We start from the raw sequence: 24,469 nt of genomic DNA on the forward strand, positions 1-24,469 counted from the left end.
TAAGTCTTTTGTTCCTCTTTAGTGTTTTAATGTTTGGAGTAAACTATAATTTGTAAGTGTGCTCTTTCTTTTATGATTTAAATTGCAGGTGAAGTATGACTGTTGTTTGAAACACAGGTTTTTTTCTGTTTTTTCCCCTCTAATGATTATTCAACAAATGCAAATAATTGTTTTCATTTAAAAATATCAGTGTTTTTAAAAAATGTGTGCATGTGAATCTCAAGGGAAATTAATCATCAATTAGTATATATAGTTTACTTGGTTTTTGTTTTCACACTATAAAAGACCTATATAAATAAATATTTTATATAAATGTTTTATATGGTTTGTATCCCAATGATGTGTAGATTTTTTTTTTACAATAAAGATGAGATGGAGGTGGGCTTGAATCCAGGGAGAACAGTTGTACCAAAACTGAGAAAATGGACTGTGGTGAGAGCTTTTTTCTTTTTTTCTTTTTTTTTTTGTTTGTTTGTTTTGTTTTGGTTTTTTTTCTAAATCTAAAAAGTGCCAGGCCAGTTTGTCAGAGTGAGAATAGGTTGTCTTTTCTATCTATGTTAAAAGCAAGAAAAACCCTAGCAGCTTAACTTGGGTTTTACAGATACTCAGTCAGCAAATCTGTTCCTGTTTGGTTGAAAGTTTAAGTTTGATGTTCATTCTGCAAAATTCCCTGGACTGAATATTTTGTGGCAGTGGATTTTGTATGATGGTTTCCTTGTTGTTTTGTAGCAACAATGATAGAGGTCCTGTAAGTACAGCCTTACCTTATGCTGTTTTGAACCATTTGATAGCAGAAAAAACCTGTGTCCTGTTACGCAAATATAAACCTAATCCTAAGAAACAAATTCCCAGGGGTCTCAAGGGTTTCTTTTAAATTCTTCTTCAGTTTTAGCTAGGTGTTCATTTGTTGTTTTCCTATAAAATGTCTTGCTTTTCATCTTGTGACCTTTAAAACATGAATTTAGACTACTCAAAATAAGGAAGAGGAATTTCTTAAGCAATAACATAACTGATTTTTAGAGTGAGCCTAATCTTGTGTGATTATGATTTGTTTGTTTGGGTTTTTTTTTGTTTTTTTGGTGTGATTTTTTTCAGGAGATAAGTGTTGGGAAATTTTGCTGCCTTAGGGTTTTTTATGACTTCATCTGATCTGCTTGATTCACTGTTGCCTGTGGATTTCTTTAATTGTCAAATTGTACATTTTGGCTCTGTGTCTCCAGTGATCTCATGTGTATCCCACACGTAAGAGGGGACACTAGCCCTTCTGTCTTAGGGATATAAATAGTGAGAAATCTCAAACTTTGAGAATGTTGTGAACCTTATAGTTAACTTATGACTTACTATTGATCTGTGTCAGGAATTCTCTTACCTTTTAGCTGTTATGCACTGTGGAGTGAGTCCATATTCCTGAGGTCATAGACTGAGCAGGTTTCAGTTGCTGTGGATCATGTCATATTGAAGTCACTGCTGCTTTTTTGCCAGTTTTCGTCTGTTCGCCTGTCTCTGGTCTGCTTGTTTGTACATCTCCAACTCACAGTGAAATCTTAAAATACAGTGCTTTGTCGAGAAATTCTATCAAACATGAATCTCTCCAACAGATAATCAGAATAATCCTGTCTTGAACAGTAGTTGGGTATATTGATGCTGAAGGGAATGTTTGATCTTGTTCAAACATTTATTTTGTCTATAAATTTCAACCTATTTCGATATCATCCAGAGTGTTGGTGTGTACACAGTTTGTGGTGAACCTGGATGCCTGTCCTTCTGGAAAAAACACAATATATCACACAAAGAACAACTTCTGAAAGTACCTATTAATAACTCCTAACTGTGCATGTATGTAATAGGAAATGGTAAACCTCAAAAAATGTATGCTTGTTCTGCACAGGTGTGTTTTTCTTTCTTTGGGGTCTCATCAGAATGCCCTTCTAAATCACAGCTCTACCTAGCTGTCCACATTTCTCTTCCCAGAAAAAGCCCAATCTTTTGCTCTGCTGTCAGCACTCCTGAGGCTTGTAACATAGCTTGTAACTATGGCACTGAATAATTGAAGCCACACGGAGAGAAACAACCAGGCTTGGGAATCAAGTCCTGCCAGGTATTTTTCATCTTTGGGAGAGTAAAAGTTCTCAAAGATACTCTTAAGGATTTCAGTGTATGTAACACTAAAATAAAACAGTATAAACTTGAAATCATGTTATATCCTGGTGACTACATCCAAGGTTAAGTGTCATGTCTGCTAATATTTCATAGAAGTGTTGTGCAAATCTTTGCATCAGAAAGTTGTAGCTATTCATCCTCATATTTCCTACACAGACTTTATTTTTCTTTGCTTTGTTGCTACGTTATGTCCTTATTTTCCTAAAAAATGTAGGTTTGAAAACACCAGAATTACAGGCAGCAGTTATCTTGGCGGTAAAGAAAGAAAAAGTCACATTTCTGTGGAATGCCTTCCTGTCAGGGTCTTAAGGAATTAAAATTCCTAAACTGAGTATTTCCAGATTGTTCTTCCTAATATTTACAAAATTTTGAAGGTGTTGGAAAATCATAGAGAATTTTGCTTATGAACAGCACTTATCAGATTAGCTAAGTAATTGTGGTTCATCTTGTATACCTAATTTTTTTTCTTGTAAGTCACACCAGAAATTACTTGGATTTTCTTTTGCTTGTGAGAATTGATACAGGTAGCTTGTGGTTTAACAGTTTTGTTCTGAGGCTGGATTAAAGTTTGGGAAAATGTTTCACTTGGTTCCGTGCTCTGTTGAAGACGTCACTTTCTGTGCTTAGCAAAAAGCATTCTATTTTTAGCATTCTGAAGTAAAGTATATATGTGTACAAACTTTTCAAGTAAGTGTGTTGGCAATGGTCTTGCCTACTCACACTGAATTAGCAAAATTAATTGTTTGCATCAAAGTTTCACCACACGGGTCAAGTAAGCTATAATGGTAATACACTAAATATTCAATTGGTGTCCCTTGACATCTCTTTTGTTTAGTAATTTTATTAGGTTCATGTTAACCAAGAGTCCTATACATACTACTGTTCTAGTATATGGTATAATCCTCTTTTGTGTCAGTGGTGAGTATGGTATGGATTCCTAAATGTAATGATGTTCAAACTATAGATTAGTGCTATTAATCTATAAGGAGTAACAGACTCCTTCATTTATTTATATTTATGGAATGAAAGAGCTTTTGTAGGAGACAGTGACCAAATGGCGAACACTCGTTTACATAGCATAGCAGTGTGGGAGAACAGTGTTGTTTAATAATTAGGAAATTGCAGGAAGATGTATAACATCTCTTAAGTGGTAAAACTATGTATTTTTGGAGACAATATGTAGGTTTCACAGGACAGGGTAAGGGTTTTAGTCGTAGAACTTACTAAGAGGAGAGGGGGTTATCAGCAACATAATAGAAAATATCTATTTCTTTTTAACCTTTCAGTGCTATGGTGTGCTGTGTACCTATTTTCTATTGTTCTCCATCAAAGATGGCTGCACCTTATTAAGGCTTTGTGCATTGAAAAGTGTAAAATGCAGTCTATTACACATATAAGTTATTTCGAAAAAGCAACTGGATTGTTGCTTCAACTTGATGTCTGTCATGTGACAATGATATACAGATTTTTGGGTTTTTTAAAATTTATATATAATTGCTTGCATGCCTGTCAGTTTTATGGATTCTGAGCACTGAATATGTTTTATTTTCATTATCCCTCCAAAGAGCGGCGGGCATCTTGTTTAGCAAAACTCTTGCTTTAGTTCTGTAAACTTCTCTAGAATGCCAAAGGGAAAACAATGTGCACAAACAGCAGATTTTTACTTCAGCCTGTCTTTCTCAGTAGTCGTGTTGTTAGCTGGTTGACTGTTTTAATTTCTAGCAAGATGGTGGTATTAATTTTTTTTTATTTATGTGTTTTTGAATAATGGTACAACTGGCTCAATGGAGTGGAATTACTGGAAACTGTAGTTAAAAGACCCCAATGAAAAATTTCAGACAGAAAGGTAACTTGCAGACTGGTGTGATTTAAGTTTGTCTGAACTTAAGACAATAGTTACAAAACAGTCTAGAATAGATTTGGTTGAGAATAAGCAGAGCAGCAGAAATACGAGACTTCTGGGTTTTCAGTCTAAACAGTTAATTTATAACCGGGAAGATTCTGTGTCAGTGTGGATGCCAGAGGCCTTTGGGGTCTAGAGCCTCCTGTTACTGTTGCTCATGAACTCAGTTATTTTCTTTCCTGTGAAGGGAATCAGGAAGCAGCTGTGCTTTCCTGATTTCCTGTTGATCGATTGGTGATCACAGTGTGATCCTGTGAGCCCCAAGGAAGGCAGGTGTTGCAATTACAAGAACTCCATGATTCCTTTTTCTTGCTTGTACATCAGGCTGTGGTTGGTACGCATGGGGGCAGAACTGGGAGAGGAGAAACGGAAAGCTCCATTGAAAAATTCTTTTGTTTTGTTTCCAGATGTACTGTGAGAGTGTCTCCCTTCTGTTAGCATATTTTTCTGCTGAAGTAACTCTAAAACACAAACATCTATATTTCTGACCATGAAGGAAATATTTTTTTCTTTGTTATGTATGAGTTGCAGTTCTGTAATCTGAAGTCTTGAGAACTTTGTATAGCAGATGAAATGCATCAAAATGCTGGCTTTGCCATGGTACCTTGCTACAGTCTCTCAAGCCTGACTTTAGATGTGATTTTTAGTATAGGAGCATTGTTTTTCCATCCCTGGTTGTTCAGTTGGTTTTGCTTTCTTGTGAGAGACTGTCATTTGTCACAATTGCTTGCAATGAGGTTAGCATCTTTTGAGTCTAGGATTGCCTAGCTCATATTGGGTATTTTGCTGATAATTATTTACTGAATAATTGTCAGGTGGAAGGGGTAGCTGTGGTTATTATCTTTGATGGGAATTTTTCATACTTCATTGGCATCTTTACAGGAAATAGAATAACAGCAGTTGCTGAATGTTTTTAATCAGCACTATTAGTTTACGCATTACATGTTTCTGTAATTTACATTTACATGTGCTACAAAATGAACATAAATTTTTGACAAGAAACATAGATATTGCATTACGTAGAATCTGACTTGAGTTACTTTTTTCTCTGAATTTATGTAAGTTCAGTTTATATACTGAAGTCTTTGTAATAGTTGTTGTAAAGCGTTTTTCTGTGTTTAAATTCTGTGGTAATACTGATGGTAGTTACCTTTAAAATATAATAACTTAATTTAGTAAAATTTATGCCAGAAGTGTTGGTTCTTAGCAAGGCACAATATGCTTATAAGTACTTACATAGATACTTTGCAGTGCTTGTTTTGTAGTAGTGTAAGGAATACTGCTATATTGAGTATATTTTAAGGACAGTAGGTACACTTGGTATCAATTCCCTCTGATATTTTCCTGTCATTATAGTTTTCCTTTTTACATGAAAGACTTGCATTAATTTGGGGAGTAAGGAAAATAAGAGTTGTCTGAGTTGTGATCTGTGCTTTTCTGTAGTGCTCTTTGTCCTAATGGTGTAAAAACCTTGTTGGATTTCCAGTGCTGTTTTTTTTCCACAGTTGTAAACTGCGAGGGGGAGTGAGGAGGCAGTGTCTCTTGTAGTCTGAAGCTTTTCAGGTTTGTTTTCTATGCCAAAAAGTACGCCTTTGTGGAAAACTTCAAGAAAATCTTTGTTTCCAAGCAGGGATGTTTTAAAAGAGAAAATGGCTTGTTTTTCAGAAAGCAGATTCTTAACAAGGGCAGTATTTAATGTGGTAAATTTTGAGGTTGGGAGATGAGTAGTCTTTTCCAACTTTTTTGCCTTGGGAGGATGGACTGGGTGCTTGTGCAACCAGAACAAAATCTGGTTGGAGGGGGACAGGACTCTAGTCAAAGCAGTCATGTCAGAGCTGGTAGGTGGACAGCTTTAAATCTAGGACATAAGCATTTTTCAAGGTAATGGATGACACCTATTAAAATACATTAGTAACAGTGTATTTATTAATGTTCTTTTCTACATGTCATTAGAAAATGTGCTGAGATCTTTAACAGAACTTAACAGAGTCCTAGCGTCTTGTGACACTTTTCCTCACTTGAAGCAACACGTATAGGAGTGGTTGTTGGAAGAATTTGCCAGATGCACTTGCAAGGCTTTATCTTCTGTCTGGACCTTAGCTGCAGTTAGTTCTCTACTCTAAAGAAGAATCGTTTCTCCTTGCAGTTCCAAAGGGATACTAATCATGTTGTAATTATGTCCCTGAAACAAGTACAGCCTTGGGCCTCCTCAAGGCTGTACTCAGATTTTGGCATATTTCCAAAATGATAGTGTAGCCATATTCCAAGTTTTAAAATTATTTTGAGACACTTATTAAATTTTTGCAGAAGCTTAACAGGACATACCAGGAACACTCGTTTGCACAGAAAGGAAGAAAGCCATTTCATGATGATATACATGGAGAATTCAAGTAGCCTGTAATTGCTTCAGTTAGAATTTGGCTATGGTACCAGGCTAAAAATCATGCTGGTGTAAAAATAAATAAATGTTATGGGAATTTGTAGTTGTATTAAGGAGTTACAACATTTTAGGCTAAGGATTGTCTATCCTGGTAACTGCTGAGTCTTACTTACCCAGTCATGTTTCATCTTGTCTAAAAAAGAAAAAGTGAAGTAAGCTGAACAAAGCAATTTTTGTGTGTGCAATAGTGACAGAAAAGTATGGGTTTGAGCGTCAGAGGCATTACTTTTGAACTACTTCCGGTCATTGATTGGTTGATGAAAAATAAGTAGCAATTACCGTTGCTTTACATTTCCTTTTGTGTTACCTTCCCAAATAATCAGGAGGAAAATACTTTTGTCATATATATGCATAGTATGTTCTTAAGTCATGACAGTATTTCTGCTGTAAAAATCAGGAAAATATATCTTGTATTAAACTTGGAACAAGTAATAAAATTTTTGTTAAGGATCATTGATGTTGTTACTGGTGTTGCAAAGACTGAGAAAGATTATCTCAAAAGCAAGTTTGAAAGGATTTTCAAGCTTGGCAAAAATTGAAAGAAAACAAAATCAACCTCTAAATTTTTTATAACGAAGTTCAATGTGAGAGAGTCAGTTAGAAGCTGGAAGGGGATGAATACTTAACATAAGAGACTTGAGAGCATCATATGGACAATGTAGAAGAGGAAGCTAACAGGGTCATTCCCTTAGGGAATGTTTGCCTTTCATAAAAAGGCATGGGGAACTTGCTCCTCTCCTCTTCCAACCTGATGCTCCAGGGTTTGTGGTTTGCAGTTGCACCCAGAGAAAATGAATGTATTTACACTATCTATTTATCAATCCTGCAGAGCATGGTAAGGCCAAGACTTCTCTGCTATAAATCACACCATGCTTTTTTGGTGACATGATATCGTTTTAATTAGTAATATGAGAAGTTTTAGAATGTTCCCTCTACATATGGATACTTAATCCTATGAGTTTGTTTCTAGAAATAATTTGTGAAGGTATCAGTAGGCATATATACGTATGTATATGTAGAAGAATGGCTGCAGAAGCGTGGCCTTAGAATCTCTGAAGATCTGCACAATCCAGGCCTGGTATTAGAATAGGCCTGTAATCAGAATTGTACTGAAGTTGCTGTGCGGAAGTTAACAAGAAGGTAGCCTTGAGCTATTCTTGAATCCTGAGACCAAGTAATTATGTTGTGCCAACAGGCCGTGGCTGTAACAAGCTGCAGCTGCTGGGAAAGCAGGTGCAGGGCCAAGAAAGATGGGGACCCGTATGGGAAAATAGGGAGTAACAAACTACAAGGCTGAAGCACAGCAACACAATTAGCTATGTGGATAGAATGCTTATTTTAGTCATGATAATTAGGGGTGTGAAACCGCGCGTGTTTAAAGACTACTAACTAGTTATATTTCTGCTTTACGAATATGCATGTGTATCAGTTCTATATAAGTAGTGTTAGAAACTAATAAAGTTGAGCAAGATGCATAACTCATATTGAGCGTCTTCTTGACTCCGGCGAGCCCTTCTTCCAACATGTATATACATGTTTTACTGCAAGGTACTTACAAATTTGAGAGGTGACTTTAGTAATATTGAATAAAATGTGATATAGAACATACTTATTGTTACTACTGTCCTTTGAAACAAAGATTAGAGATCTTCTTATGTCCTGTTTTTTCTAGTTCCTTTAGAGATGCTTTATCAGGTCAGCCTGATGTGATGGAGCCTGTGGAAAGCTGCTTTAGGAGCTGCAGGTACAGCTTCTGTATTTGGAAAGAGAACTGCTAAGAGTGATGCAAAGCGATCTTCATCTCTGAGCCAAATACACTGTGGCTGTGGAGCTCCCACGCTTGAATTGTGGGGTCTTCATGCTTGTCTGTCCTGAGACCCCTTGGTTTCTTTAGAGCCAGAAGATTTTATGGAAGCTATGCCCTCTACTGTTCTTAGAGGGAGAGTGGATTTTTGTTGTTTTTCTGCCAGGTATGTCTGAGGCATGGGTAACTTTGAGGCTGTACAATTCTGTGACCTAACTCTTAAGAAAAAAAATTCTAACTCTTTCTAAACACATACTCAATGTGTGTATCTCGGTCACAAGACGGTACTTTCAATACAGTGTTATTTAACAAGAATTTGTAGTAGGAGATGTTAGGAAATTCCATGCATGCAATGGTTTATGAACAGGGGTCCTCAAACTGTTTAAACAGGGGCCAGCATGCGGATGCAGTGGCAGGCAGCCATCTGCGGCTGCTTGGTTTCCCCCCCAACCCCCGTCGGGGGGTTCTGTAAATACGGGGGGCCAGATTGAGGACCCTGGGGGGATGTATCCAGCCTGCGGGCCGTAGTTTGAGGACCCCTGGTTTATGAACATCTGATCCTAAATACTACTTTCTTTACGAACATCTGATCCTAAATACTACTTTCTTTACTTCCAGTAGAAGTTGGGATCTTTAGAGGTGAAGAGACCGAGATTAATTTATTCTTTGAGAACCTGAAATGCTTACACAGTCAAAAGAAAGTGGTAACTAGTTACCTTGTTACATGATGCTTTTTTTGGCAATTGCAACACATTTCAAATGGAATTTCATAAGCAAAATAGCATATTGTCTCTATCAGTGTTAGAATACATAAAATATTTCTGAATTTGGAAAGGGAGCTAACAGTGACACGAAAATTATTCAACACTGTTGGTATCAGTATGGAATATATAAATGGAAGACAGCAGGTTTTCTTCGTATCTGTCAAGTGAATGTTATCTTTTTCAAAAAGCTGTTTATGCTCTAAACAGAACAATGAGAAAACCAGGTATAGAGAACTGTTGCTTGAATGAAGAGGAAGATAAAGTGGATGATAACAAGTATATGAAATATTTATGGTGGGGATGATAAAATAATTTAAAGGGCTATATTTGAAGGAAGAGTGTAGGTGACATGCAGTTATATTTCCTTTCCAAAACAAGTCTTCACAGGATTTTTGATTAACAAAAGATTTATGTCAAACTGTTGGAACTTCAGGCTGCTCCAATGGTATCCTTGGAGAGCAATTTTGTTGACTTTTGGAATGTCTCCTGTTTGTTTGAAAGATGGCTTTGGATTTTTATGAATGTGAGACTACCACATGTAATGTTTTACAACTGCTGCAATGGTATCTCTTATTTGCAGGTGGGCACTTAGTAGTATATAGGGCCTGTATGTACCTGTTGCTAACACTGTCCAGATTGCACAACAATCATAGTGAACTTCCTTTACTGCTGCTTATCTTTTTTTGGATTTTAATACCTAACACAATTATTTTCTTATTAAAATCTTGAATAGTATTTTGCTGAGTTACCTTGTCTACTATTTATAAATGTTTGTTCTACACATCGTTGTAACTAAAGATTGATAAATGTTCATAGAACCAAATGTTACGGGTGTATGTTACAATTTTTTCCTGAAGTCTTTTCAAAAACCAAAAGGATCACTTTCTCTAAAGGAACTGAAGAATCATAAAGAATCATTCATATGAATTTTTCTTAACCATCCCTTTTCACGTTCCAGTCCTGAGGATATTGAAATATCTTTAAATCTCCCAGTTGAATTCCAGTGAGCGTACTTGTTGCTTTTTTGTAAACTATTTATTGCATTATTCTACTAGAGGTATTTTAATTTTGAAAATTACCAATGTTAGATCTGTTTTTTGTAGAAAAACTTTTTGAAATGTCTCAAAGAATACCTACTTAATGAAAGGTAAGGTAGAAGGAAAGGTAAGATAGAAGAAAAGTGAAAAAGAAGCCTTTATTAAGATCTTATATCTATTTCTATGAGGACCCTAATGTAGTTTAAAAATTCAGGTGAGTTAGATGTAGTGTTTTGTTTTCAAGTAAAACTTCTGTAAAGTAAAAGTTATTTTTGTATCACAAGCATCATGTTGCAAGAATAGCAAAAAGGCAGTAAATAATGTAACCTTTACTTCCCCCCCACCAAATGTAATAGTTTAGACAGGCCCTTTTTGCATTAGGAATAAGGAGCTTTCTGTTCAGTTTTCTAAAACAGGGCTTAATGCAAATAGCTAATGAATAGCTGTCTTGTGCAGCTCAGGTTCATTATTTAAGGTTGGAGGATGAGGTTCTTTTCCATGTAAATGCTTGTCTTGACTATAGTGGGATTACAGGCATAGATTTCCAGTTTTGTAAGCAGGTCCGAGTATGCATCATCAGTGTAACTACCAACATTGTGTATTTGCTTTTACACTGTAGATGAGACAGAAGACAGAGACAAAACGTAATTTGCTACTTGGAGAGAGATGATTTGACTTCCATGTTTATTTCCAGGCTTAACGAATTTACTAGTAAGTGTTCAGTAAATCAAATGTTTGATATTCTGCAGCAAAATGTCCTCTCAGGGTGCAAACAGGAGCTCATGGAACTGAGCAGTTTGTGAGGGCAGTGATGGACTCCCAAAATAAACGCTCTGCATTCTGGGCAGCTTGGGACAGCACCGAGCTCTGCACAGGCTAGCCTCCAAGGGAGGTGCTGCAGGGACATGGGCACGTTGGTTGTTCTCTGCTGTTTTGTCTGCATTGGAGTTTATGCATGGGTTACCTAGCTGACACACAAGTGTGAGTTTGTCCACATGAGGTGCAGCCAGTGTTTAACTTAAAAATATTTTCTTTTTCTTTGTATCAAAGAATCACCTCAACCCAAATATTGACAGCTAACATCAGTTGGTTTTGTTGGGTTTTTTTCTTTTTTAACTTCGCCAAAATTGCACTAGGGGGCAGTGAAAACATCTTAGATGTACCAGCTTTCCTGGAACTTCTGTTTGTCTTGCGTGTTTTCTGCAGCTCTCTTTAGCAACCAGCTTGGAGCTAGTTTTTAGAGCAAATAGTACTATGTAAAGATTTTGATTGGGATTATTTAGATGCATGGAATTCATTCCAGTAAGCGCATGTACATTCTCGTGTGGTGAAACACAAGGTCTTAAATAAGGGTTGGACTCAATCACGGTGGCGCTTTTACAGTACAGAGGCCTATAGGTCATCTTTCATATAATAATGGGTATGAATGCTGAAAATAAATTCTGAAAGATCTATAGAAATTAAAATAGAACTTATTTTTCTATGTATGACTAAAATTTTTGTCATGGAAAAAAGTTTTGAAGAGTTAAAATAATTCAAATCATATCTGGAATGAAAGCAGAAGCTAGAGTTCTCACTAATATGTGAGTTGTTTGCATGGAAATGCTAGAAAGTTTAGCTTGTTTTTTTTAAGTCAAGGATTTCACAAATAATATAGATGATACTTCCCTATCACTTACTGTATGGTATGTGTTTGTAGATTAATTCAGGTGTCAGAAAGAGCTGAGAACCTTTATTAGAGATGCAATGTCCTATGAATTATGATAATTTTTATATTAGTGGCTGCCTCTTCTAACTTGAGTTAGCTGTTCTGTTCCTATCAGGTGGTATAGCTAAACCATAGGTCTTAATACTTATTTAAAGAGGGAAACAAAGAAAAATTAAAATACTTCTTGGTGTTACAGTTTTGGGGTTTTTTCCCCTCCTGTTAGAAAAATGGGATTGTCAGCTTTGGAAGATCAGTTATTAATTGGAGGATGGAGAAGTTACATATATGCATCAGCTTACATCTTTAAAAGGAGTTGGAAATAGACCTGAATTTTTAACAAGAGACTTCCCATGTCAAATTTCTTTTTATTTCAATTTATTAAACAAAGCATGAAAGATCTGTTGATTGAGTTAGACCATACACGTTCTGCATATTGAAGTACTTCATTCTTTAGACCTTTCCTTGTAATAGAAAGAAAAATCTGTGCTGTCACCAAAATGTAGTCAGTCTCTGTGATAACAAGCACATACGTAATGTCGTGTGTGTGACTTTGTATTGATCACATGTAAAATGGATCAGGCCCACAGACTACATCTTATCCAGTGCTACATTAGAAAACAGAGGAACATGGGCTGGGCAAGGACACCCTTATTTTCCAAAGTTTAACCAGGTGACTAAGACTTTTTCATCATATTCAGTTTTACCTGTTGTGTCTTGTGAAAAACAATTATAATGCTGATTCTCCAGAGTTTCAGAGCAAGCAAAATCTTGTCACAGGACAAATGCAAGCACAGTAAAAAGGAGTCTGTAGGCAGTACGCTTCTGCTGTGTTCCGTGACTTGTTATTTTCTTATTAGTCAAAGTTAATTAGAAGGACTTAAAGCCTCCTTGACCCCTCAGTGTAGAACTGTGCTGGTTCATGCCTGTTTTGAAATAGCAGAAATTAAAGTAATAAAAGACTTCAGCTTTCTTGGAAAATGCAGAGGTTGCCAGCTTATTTTGCTGTTAGTCATTGCCTCCAAAGACAGCCACCAAAAATGGGTGACGTGTTTTCTGGGTGTTATTGAGCCTTCATTGCAGGGTCTACTTGGAAGTCTGCCTTTACTGCAGGTTGAATAAATGTCTTGCTTGCAGATACTGCGGTTGTACTACACATGTGTAGGCAAAGGAAATTTTGTAAAATTGCTGGGTTGACAGGACCGAAAGAGCCAAATTAAGAGTAAAATATCAGATTTCATTCAAAAAATAAACTATAAATGTGATGACTGATGCAGGCAGTTCAGTTGAAAAGGCAAATCATGTCAGCGTTAGTCTTCGAGATGAATTTGCCATATTTTGAAAGGTGTACTTTCATTCTTCATATTTTGAATATTCTAAGTAGAAGGGGAAAACAGTGATTAATTCTTAAACTTTTGAACTACATCTGAATGGCAACAATTATGGCACTTGAAACAATTCTTCAGCCAATTTTTAGACTAGAGTCTTTCAGCATTTTGCTCAAGATACGATGTAATGTAGATCTATATATATATCAAGAACTTGCTAGGCTTCACTTAAAATATAGATGGAGTTGAGAGGAATCATGGCTGTTAGGATAATTACTGTTTCTTTCTCAGGTCAATAGTTTAACAAGTTTTGTGCATCAACTGGATTTATAGAGATTTATCTGCCTTTTTCTGTCCAACCTATTACTTAAGATGTCTTGGAACACTGTTTCTCTGCAAAGAAAGCAAACTTAACATACCAGGCTGTAACCACATCTGTAGAGATCAGCTGGCTTTCGGTGCTACCAGATTGGTAACCTTTTTCAGTACAAAGAGTCAGTTAATGTTTCTTTGCAAAGAGAATGTCATGACATAATGGCTTTTGTCTTAAATACAAAAATAAACACACTTTTCCGTGACATTCCTTTTTCAAATACATTCATTGTATTATCACCTTTTTCTGCCAAGTACTGAAAATATCAGGAATGGAAATTTAGAAGAAAAAATAAGCTTAATCACCCTCAGTGTCTGCAAACTGCACGTACCTATTTCACAAGACCTCTGTGACACAGAATGCCAAATAATTTTAAAGATAACCCTTTCTTATTCTACAGTTTTAAGTCTTGGTCTTTGAGCATTCTGTATCTTAAGATCATCTAAAAAGTACATATGTTTTTAAATCCATTAACTTTTCCTGTGGAAAATACTAAAATTCTGGACAAGATGTAAACTAGCTGCTTTTTTATATCATTTATGTATTCTTTGTATGTTTACTTTTCCTCAGGTTTTCCCTACCTCATTTAGGTGATATACGTTGGTGTGCAGGTGCACGAGGTGAAATGTTGGGTCATGTAGAAGTGTGCAGTAGTTTTGTGACTGATTTCAGTGGGTAGAAATGTGTGTATTATCCAAAATTAAATTACAGAAATAATGGTGCCAGAGTAAACCTCTCAGTATACCTCAGTAGAAAACAGTGTAAAAATTCTGGCATGGATCTTTTCTGTCAATGATATAGTAACTTGTTCTAATGATTTCATTTGTTTTAGCCTGGAATTTATTACCTTCCTTTTCACAGTCAGAGTTGTTCTGTTCTGTGATTAAATGGTGCCTTACGTGGCCGTTTCTTTGGTGAGGGCAGCCAGTTGTTTTGGGGCTTTTGAGGTTGGTTTTGTTTTTTCTTTGCAACAGACCTGTGGTATGTCATAATTGGTATTTCTTCCTACAGTGCCTTGTAGGTATCAGGCATCCTGTTGGTCTTCTGTGTCCCCCTCTTGTTTGTATCCCTACCTCTGCTGTCATATTTCAGTGCTATCTCTACCATGTCACATTTCTCCTTTCCGAAAAGGAATCTCTGACAAATAGGTTTTTAAAATATCAGGTAAATGCTTATATTTTTATTGTCATAGTGCAAGCTTGTAAGTAATAGTAATAAAGTTCCTGCATTTAACAGATACAATTTTAATTAGTACCAGGCTTAGTCCAGTTGCTGCCTATAAAATATTTTTTGTAGGGAAGACAATTACAATATATTGAATAGGCAGTGAATTTTTGAGAAAGCTCAATGGTAGTTTTATGTGATTTTCCAAAGTCTTATAGTGCAAATAAGAAACTGCAATCAGTGTTTGAATACAGAATGAACGGTAGTCAACTAATTCACTGCATTTTCAGCAAAATTATTAACTCCCCAGAGTAAGATGAATGTCACTACGTCTAAATTAGTTATAACTATACTATTTATAATGCTATTTTAAATTAGCATCTGCCCAAATCACACGATAGTTATGAAAACTAGTTCTGTCCTGTCAAAAAATAATAGTTGTCAGCTGTAGTCTAATTCTGTGTAGTTTAATGCAGTTTGCATTAGCTCACCTCTTGGGAGTTGTGTCATACTATACGAAGTAATGGAAGCTGCAACCCTGTCTGATGCTTTTAGGGAGTAACCTCATGATGGACTCTGCGACCAAGTTGAAGTGGGTAGCTCATAGAAATTACCTAACCTGTCTGGCTGATTCAGGAGAAAATTCTGTGTCTGTCTGCATCTTAAAGTACTGTATACAGTTAGATTTGTGATAGCAGACCTTGCATAATACAGATCACACACAACAGTTAAATGATACAGAAGTGAATTAGGCAAGTAAGAATCAATAATATGAAAAAAAAATTAACAGTACAGTGAGTCAGTGGGGTAAGAACAGTGAGTGTGTGGATCTTGTGCTGTTTGTGAGGGAGGGAAGTGTCAGAAGAAGAGTTGGTATTACTTTTAAGCATTAGTCTGAAACGTATGGAGAGAAAAAATAATGACAACGCAGAACTGCAAAGATTCATGTTTCCTTCTGGTGGTTATGTATGTATCAAACCTACTTGCTTTCTGAGTATAGTAAGAAGGAGGCAACCGCTGGCACTTCCTGTTTGTTCACCTTTTTGGAATAGTAGTTAGTGATACAATTTTTCTTTGGTGCATTTTAAACCTAATGTATATATAAGGAAGAAAGTATCTTTAAGCTATGTTTTCTCTGATGGTTGCATAACCGTTAGTGCAGTTGGCTCGCTTTCAGAACTGATTTGAGTAGGAGAAGTTGCTAATAACTGATTTTGGTTCAAAGCTGTTTTATGTATTGCAGTTTTTGCAGTTAAATTGTGAGTGATTGAGGCACAGTTAATCTAAAAGAAAGATTCTTGGTAGTTTTAGGCTTTCTTTGTTAGGATATATGCCTTGCAGGCCAGGAGCCAATATAAAAATCCAAACACCTAAGTGTGCAGAATATTTTTATTTGAAATGAGTAAATAATATTTAATTTATCATCAATCTGTAACCATGCATCTCTCATCAAAGAAAACAACCTAGCTCCGTATTTCTTAGGCATTTTGAAAACACTGTGTGGTAACTGCTGATAATACACTGCCTGACTTAGCTCTATGCCATTGTTTTTGCTGAAAAGGCATGGAGGAGAAGCTCGGAGGCACACTGACAATAATCTCTCAGCTTGGCACTTTTACAGTGAGAAGGGCTTACTGTGTAAACGTTAGGCTTAACATATGATACCTTCTTGTAATTACAAGTTCTGAGGAGGTCATCTCACGTCTTTCACTGGGGTAGATAGGTTAAATTGCATGCAGTTCACAATGTGGCTTATGGGTTATTTGAGTTCTTCAAGTTCTTTAAGTGCAAGTTTGTAAACAAGCCTATCACTTGAACAGTAATTGTCACCTCAGAGCAGATATCTAAGCTTTTTTTAAAAAAAATCTAGTGTCTTAGCCGGAACTCCCCCATTCCCCTATTGTGCAAAATGTTGACAGTGCAATGTGTATCTACCCTGTGCCTCAGTATTAATAGATACTTTTAAGCTCTTGATACCCACAGCCAACTGCAAAAATCTATTTATATGCATTTGCTCACTCTTGCTAGTTTGTTCCCTCACCTGTGTTCCACGCTGCGAGGATTTGAGAGTACGTAAAGAGCTTATGGTAGGGTTTAATAATTTTTGTACATGTTTGTGTGAAACTGATGACTGTGTTTTAAGAGGAGGATTCTTTTGCTTTCTCTGTTTTGTTATTTTGGTATTACTCTGAAATTCCAGGGGCAAGTGGTTCACAGGTAGGAGTGGGTTACCATCACTGTCAGGGTTTTCCCATTTTAATAATTGCCCTATACAGTGGGCTCTGAAATAATTGGTTTATGAAGGGAGGCTTCACCTAAATAGAGTATTCTGGGAGATGTTTCTCCCTGTCTGTAGTGGATTGTCAGGATCTCATGAGAGAAACCTGAAGACAAGAGGATGCCACCATTCTCTATTCAGAGGTCCATTTTTGCTGTCTCAGATTGGATATTACCTGTGGCAGCCAGGTGAAGTGAGAATCCAGAGTGTCTGAATGTATTTCAGAAGTCAAGGTGAAATTAAAAAGCAAACACATAAAGAAAAGTGCCTTCAAGTGATCTGCACTTTGCACTTTATCTGTAAACAGAGTAATGGTGCTGAAATACTAAAGCATATCACTTCATGGATCATGGACCAAGGTGGATATCAAACACGAGGCCAATATGAAGAATTCAGGCCTACAGAACAAAATGTGAGTTAAATTCTGCCCAAGCTCAGCAAACTATGCAAAATTAGGAATCCTTGTTTTGGCTTCCGTATTAGTTGTCTGGAAAACGTCCGTGGCAGGGAATTTGAACAAATCTGAGCAAAAATTCTTGGACTGCATTTGATTCAGATTACTTTATGGGTTATACATTCCTTCCCACCACTTCAGCTTTTCCTGTGGAAAGTCAGTAAGTGTTTATAAGCTCTCTGCTTCTCTCATGCTCATTCTTGGCTTATTTTATACCTTTGTTTCTCTTTTGATAGAGTAGAAAGTTGGACCTATGCATAACAGGGGAAGGTCTGCTGGAGTTTTTTTTTTAGCTTGCTTATTTATGGAAGCAGTAGTTACAGAATCATGCATTCCCTGGTAACGTCACCAGTCAGTCAACAGGAGATATGAAATACCACAGATCTATTTTCTCAACAATTGCAAGATTTCACTTCTAATATGAGCATTACACAGAAAGCTCTTTTTCTGGTGTGGGCTTTTTTTTTGTTTGTTTGGTTGGGTTTTTTTGTTTGGTTTGTTTGTTTTAACTTTGTTAAATGAGCTTGTAAGTGACTTAGGGTACCTCGAAGTATGATGTATCTGAGGGATCAAATACCTTTCAGGGGGACAGGCTTGAGAAATGGGCCCATGGGAACCTCATGAGGTTCAACAAGGCCAAGTGCAAGGTCCCACACTTGGGCTGGGGCAACCCTGGTCATCAGTACAGGCTGGGGCAGTCCTGTAGGGAAGGACTGGGGGTTACTAGTGGGTGAAAAGCTGGACGTGGCCCAGCAATGCCCACTCGCAGCCCAGAAAGCCGACCGTACCCTGGGCTGCACCAAAGGCAGCGTGGCCAGCAGGGCGAGGGAGGTGACTGTGCCCCTCTGCTCCGCTCTGGTGGGACCCCACAGGGGTACTGCATCCAGCTCTGCAGCCCTCAGCGCAGGGAAGACTCGGACCTGTTGGAGTGGGTCCACAGGAGGGACACAAAGATGATCACAGGGCTGGAGCACCTCTCCTGTGAGAAGAGGCTGAGAGTTGGGGTCGTTCAGCCTGGAGAAAAGGTGGCTCTGGGGAGACCTTACTGCAGCCTTTCAGTTCTTAAAGGGGGCTTATGAGAAAGCTGGGGACAGACTTTTTAGTAGGGCCTGTAGTGACAGAACAAGGGGTCATGGTTTGAAACTAAAAGAGGGTAGATTAAGACCAGATGTTAAGAAGACAATTTTTATTTGTTGTTGTTAGGATGAGTATAGTGAAACCCTGGAACAGGTTGCCCAGAGAGGTTGTTGATGCCTCATCCCTGGAAACATTCAAGGTCAGGGTGGATGAGGCTTTGATTAACGTGATCTAGCTGAAGATGTCCCTGCTGATTGTGGGGTGCCTGGACTAGGTGGTCTTTAAAGGTCCCTTCCAACCCAAACGATTCTGTAATTCTGTATTAATAATAGACATTAATAATGGCTTTTGGCTTGGTAGAATCTGAGCAGCTCAAATGTGCGAACAGATCTACTGTTCTTGTTAATGTATCATCGCAGCACACCTGCAAGATGGGACTTATCTCATTTAAAGTTGTGATATGTAGACACGCAAGCAGTTGTCTTGCTGAAAATCATGTAGTAGATAGGCAGTCTGAAATCCGGAGTTCCTTCTATCTATGGACTATGTTTTTCTTTCTTGACTCCAAAAGTAAGTAATCATAGAACGTTTTGAACATCCAAAATTGTCAAATTTGTACTATGTAAGTGTGTATTAAAAATACATTAACTGTCATGACCAAGTTGAACATGAATGTTGCTGTTAATCCATCTCAGCTAGATTAACAAGGTTACTATGTTCATGAGTAATAGTGCCTTAATTTGAATCATATAATCAGAACTGAAATTTTAGGTTGTAAAAGGAAGACTTTTTTGGTAGTTTAAGTAATCTTTGTATAGTATGGAGTAGATCCTTGTGGACAAAGTCAGTAAGCCTATAGAATAATTAAGGAAAGATCCTCATAGAATGTATCTAATGTTCTGCATTTTCTAACAGTTACTGAATAACAGAAATATACAAGCTCTTAGCATAATATCAGTAAAAAATCTGTGAAGTTAGGTATTTCAGTAAGTATGATGTTCTTCAGTTTTTGTCGTCTTTCTCCATGCACCCAGCTGAAATTTTGTGTATTGTCTAGACAATGGATCTTTATCTTAGCCTGAGTAAAAAAGTGAAAGCCTTGCTTCTGTATGCTTTTATACCTCAGACCCCTTGAGGGATGACTATAATAAGTGTTGGATTTGATGTGGGCATCATTCCACTGCAAAATGTGTTGAGGTCTTTCCTCTGTTCTTGTATAATCCACAGCTGAGCAACACTGAATAGTAGTTGTTTAATTGCTGTGTAGAAATCAGCAGTACTCTGTTTAGTTGTAATAATTTGGAATTTTCAGACTACATCACATTTGTAGATGTCAGGTTTTTGATATGGTTTGCTGAAGGGGTCTCAACATTTGTAGATACTATAGTAAGACATACATAATGCATATAAAATAAGCATGTTTTATAATGCTTGGGAACAATTTAAAAATTATGAGGTTTATGATTAAAAGTGAAACCAAGATATTAACGCTGGCTGTAGTTTTTAACCTAGTGTTTGCTGTTTGCCCTGCACATTTTGAAAATTAATTTGTTGTGTCATTGGGTATTACAACAGTTTTAACAGTATGAGATACATCATCTCGCCATAACACACTACCTTCTTTTGGCGTAAGCTTTAGTTAAAGGAATATACCTGACTGAAGAGTTTATAAAGGTGTGTTTTTTCCAAGCATGGACCTCATGTGTACAATATAAATGTATCTTTTCCTCTTTCCAGATGCATAGTTAAAGTCACATTACATAAAATTGTGCTGCTATAAGACAGCTTAAATGTTAATGTTTTGAAGGTAATTTATGGGTGGCATGGGAGAATTAGTAATCGAAACAGTAATAGAATTGGAACCAGCTGTGGGAGCTAGATAGGAAATTGTCCTTCCTTCCTGCAGTAACTTAGACATGCTGTAATTTTTAACCCCCACCTGCCCTACCTTCACCCTGTGGTTGTAGATCATCTTTGCATGACTAGCTGATGAATTCCACCCCCTTCACAGTTTTAATTTCTTATCCTAATTAGACAACTAGAATATTTGTCACTAAGTGGGATGGTATGCGTAACTTTGTGTCTCTCAAGATCCTGGAGTAAACATTTGTGTGAACACCTTTTTACAATCACAGTTGGTGAACTGTTGAAAAGCGTAGTCTGTGGACAACTCTCTCTAGAGATGTGATTGTTTAGTTTTGCTGACTGTAGTGTGTTTGCTAAGAATAACAAGATCCCTTAGGAATTTGAGTAAAACCTTGTAGCAGATTCCTTACGATAAATATTATTTATTCAAATTTTTCAGATGAGGAAACTGGGATATGTGGGAATGAAATAAATTGCACAAAGTCAAAGGTTAAGGCTTGGTCTACACCAATGGTGTATTGCTTTAATTTTGGTCATTAGAACGTGTACAATTTAACAAAGATAGCTCACTAACAAGGTTTCATTCTTATACTGGTATAGAGGTTCTTGTATTGCCTTGATGTTTATCAAATTCTATGCTAACATGATCACTAGTCTTAAAGTGATCATCAGGCTCTTTTGACAAGAGGAAAAATGCATTTTATTTCAGTTGTAGTAATCTTCGTGTCTGTTTTAGACAGCAATGCCATATATTGAACCTCTGTTGGTTGCGTTGGTTTTTCAAGTTTTGATGAGTCCAAAATTAAGAGTATAGCGTTGCTGATGGACTTAATTCCACTGCTTATGAAACTTGCAGACGAAACAGTAATACCTACTCTGCTGCATATATTATTTTAATGTATGTCCATAGATGTGTGTGTAACTACAACTGCCTTTTGCCCTGTGCATGACAAAGGCTAAATAGTATCACTGACCTTTAAACTATGTAAAGGGGAGGCATTTTTTTGCAAAAAATGTTAAACTTTGTACATGTATTGGTTTCTAAATTCTAAAATGCTTCATAAATAATTTTATTTAAGACAGAAGGTAAGTGTGGAGAAGAGTAAAGCTATTTTAATGACCGAAAACCAATGAGAGTGTTGTAATTATCAAAAGGTAGGATACTGCTTCTGGAATTCTTAGTGCAATCTTGGTTTTCATGATTTCTCTTGGAAGAGAGAGAATTCTTCCTGTGTCTCTTTCACACTTCTTTTTTCCCCTGGAGTTTTGCAAAAGGTGATGATGATGAAGTATCTGTAGAGTTTAGATAAAGGATGTTTTACAGGGAATTTAATATAAATAATTAAGGGAACTGGATAGGAGCTGAAAGTGGTGCATTAATGAAAGTTAGGTTCAGTTTGGTCCTGCACCATGTGTTGTGTTCTTGGATTCATTCATTTGTGTCTTTTAGGCCATGTTCCATCTGGTAGAAGTTCCACATGGAATCTGTGTGGTACAGAAATTCTTATCAAGCTGGATGTGAAATAGATGGATGCATAAGTGAGGCCTGTTTGGGTCTGAACTAAGTATTTGGCACTTAAACTCCAAAGAGTTGAAAGTTCGCAATTATTTTCCCTTTCTGATTTCAGAATTAAGCTATTCTTTGGTTACCTGCCAGGCTGAGCAGAATTTTCAGAGCAAAGTTGTTGCATGTTTCTTTTGTTTTTTCTCATTGTCAGCTCATCTGTGGTTGTGTGTGTTATTTTACTGTTCCAGAGTAAATAGAAGTTTTCCTCTACATTAAAATGAAATACTCTTATTCAGCTCTAAAGAATAACCTTAAAGGATATGCCTGACTGAAAATGTTTGTGATTTTTTTCATTGTAGGTAGTAATTTTGTATATCCTGCTGCTCTAGTAAAACTGTGTCTTCACTGAGTGTGGGTGCTTTTTGGTGGTATGTGGCAGTTGTGCATACTGTTTTAGCACATATGAAGTATTAATATTTATACACATTTGAAACTGAGATGATAAAGATTAAATAGGTAGGTAGTTATGTGAGCAGAATGTAAGATACCTGAAATATCACCAAAAAGGTCAGTTTAAGTAAATAGGTGTCTCGGAAACTGCGAAGGAAACATGAATGAGTGCAGGCAATTTTAGATTTAAATCAGTTTTATCAGTGATTACAACTTGCTTTAGAAAAGCCTCAAGATAATTTCTGTGGTATAAATTGTGAGAACAATTCCCAGGTCATAAATATTAATATGAACTATGACTTCATAAATTAAGGGCTTGTTATAAATTCAGAAATTATCTGAATGAGATTTTAGAATCTAGGTGAAAAATAGTAACCTCCTGAAATCTGTCTAAAACTGTCTCCCAGGAGACAGATGAGATAGGCCTTTTGCTGTACTTTAGCAGTATGATTTTTATATCTAAAAAAGATATTGGGAAACCATGTTGAGACTTTTAATTGCAGTACCTTTTCTAGATTGTTAAGCTATTGGAGTCTTTTCAAAAGGGGGGCATGCTGGTAAGTGGCTTGAAAGGGAAGAGGTGTAATTCATGTTACCTGTTGTGTCTGGGAACAGTCTCTGAATTACCATTTGACCCATCATCTAATAAAGTATGTTGTATTTGACCTGTAATAACATTACAGATTTATTATTTTTAGGCAGTCATGTGTTGGAATGAAGATTTAATCTAAGGTCTTTTCCCTTGCTGGTTAAACCTGACAAAACACTCTGGTTCAGATCATAAGAAGAAATTTCATGAGGCTGTGAATTAGATGATGTTGAGAGAAGCTAGACGCAGTACTGTATCTGTATTGAATAAATAAATTTACTTCTTGTAGGCATTGGAAAGGAAGTTCATCTACTTAAGCACCTCCTTAATTCTTGAATGTACCCTGGAGTAATGTAATTTAGCTCAATAAAGGAAAGAGTAACATCTCCGTAGTCTTCCTGTACTTGAAATCAAGACATAAGTTCTGTGCTGTTTTGAGTGTTAGCCAAAATAAAGGTAACACTTTTATTGGGATAGATAGTATTTTGTAGGGCCCTTGCAATATTTGTTAATTTTGTATGTTTTCTGCATTTGTCATATTATCAATATTTTTCCATGAGTAACAGGTATTGTGAGTGTTCCAAAGGAATGTCAGCCAAGGTGATTCATATCAGTGTTTGCATGTATCCTCCTGTTTTCCATAATACTTCTCTGTTTCTTTATCTTCTTTTGGCAAAAACTTTAGAACATGCACATGTAGGCCCTGATTCCTCCAACCTAGTGAAGGCATCTAGGTTAGGAGTTTAGTTGCCTAGCACTCCCTGAATAATTCATGAAGAGGAGAGGTCTCCATATGATTTAGTTTTTTCATACACTGATTCTTCTGGAGGTATTTGTCTCTTTTTTTAAAGGCTGTATAGGAAATCTGAAGTAAGTGTTTTCCATATTTAGATGCATCACATTGAGAAACTCAGATTATATGAATATGGGCCAAACTGAGTTTAATAACATGCAAGTTTGCATCAGAATACATCTGTCAACTCTAACATCTAAAAGAGAGGAAATTAAAAGTTGTTGAAATGTCCTTTCAAATCTGGATGCTTCCTTCTGCCTGCAAGTTGGTGGATAATGCGCTCCTGTAAGTACAAAAACTTTTCTTTTTTTTGTTGCTGTAAAACAGCATCTTACCCATCACCTACATTGTAGTTTTTCATACTCTATCTTTCTGTGCGTGTACTGTTGTGTAACCTTAGTGTATATCTTAGATATTTATTTTTCAGTGTGAGTTATGGAGGAAAGTAACAAAAAATCATGACTTGGAAAACCTGCCCATTTTACAAGTAATAGGGTTTTAATCAGTGCATGAGTAGTGACTTGTGGAACAAAACATGAACATCAGTGTGTGTTTACAAAACAAGTTTAAAAAGGAACAGAAAAAAATCAATTGAAACTCTTATTACTGTCTCGAGCTTTCAGTGCTGTCATGGAAAATTCAGCTGGGTGCCTAACAGCTTAAAACGTTTTTCAAGTTTGAACAGAGGAATGAGGCATGTTTTCTTCCAGATCTGTGAAATACTCCCCTCCCCACACCCTTTTATCTTTCTTCTAGTAGTGTTTTAAATTCAATATT

At 36.6% G+C, this 24,469-nt stretch overlaps 1 protein-coding gene and 1 long non-coding RNA gene across 2 annotated transcripts in view; one reads left to right on the forward strand and one right to left on the reverse strand.

Moving 5' to 3' along the window:
- Positions 1–24,469, forward strand: part of WDR70 (WD repeat domain 70) — a 136,957-nt gene that overhangs the window by 6,788 nt on the left and 105,700 nt on the right. The window lies entirely within an intron of this gene.
- Positions 7–23,784, reverse strand: LOC308056566. Its single transcript, XR_013924876.1, has 3 exons — positions 18,958–23,784; positions 8,879–18,482; positions 7–8,846 (listed from the first exon to the last, which is right to left on the reverse strand). It is a non-coding gene; the product is annotated as an uncharacterized lncRNA (long non-coding RNA).

The sequence above is a fragment of the Falco punctatus genome (genome assembly GCF_963210335.1).
Source record: "Falco punctatus genome assembly, chromosome: Z".
Classification (NCBI taxonomy): domain Eukaryota; kingdom Metazoa; phylum Chordata; class Aves; order Falconiformes; family Falconidae; genus Falco; species Falco punctatus.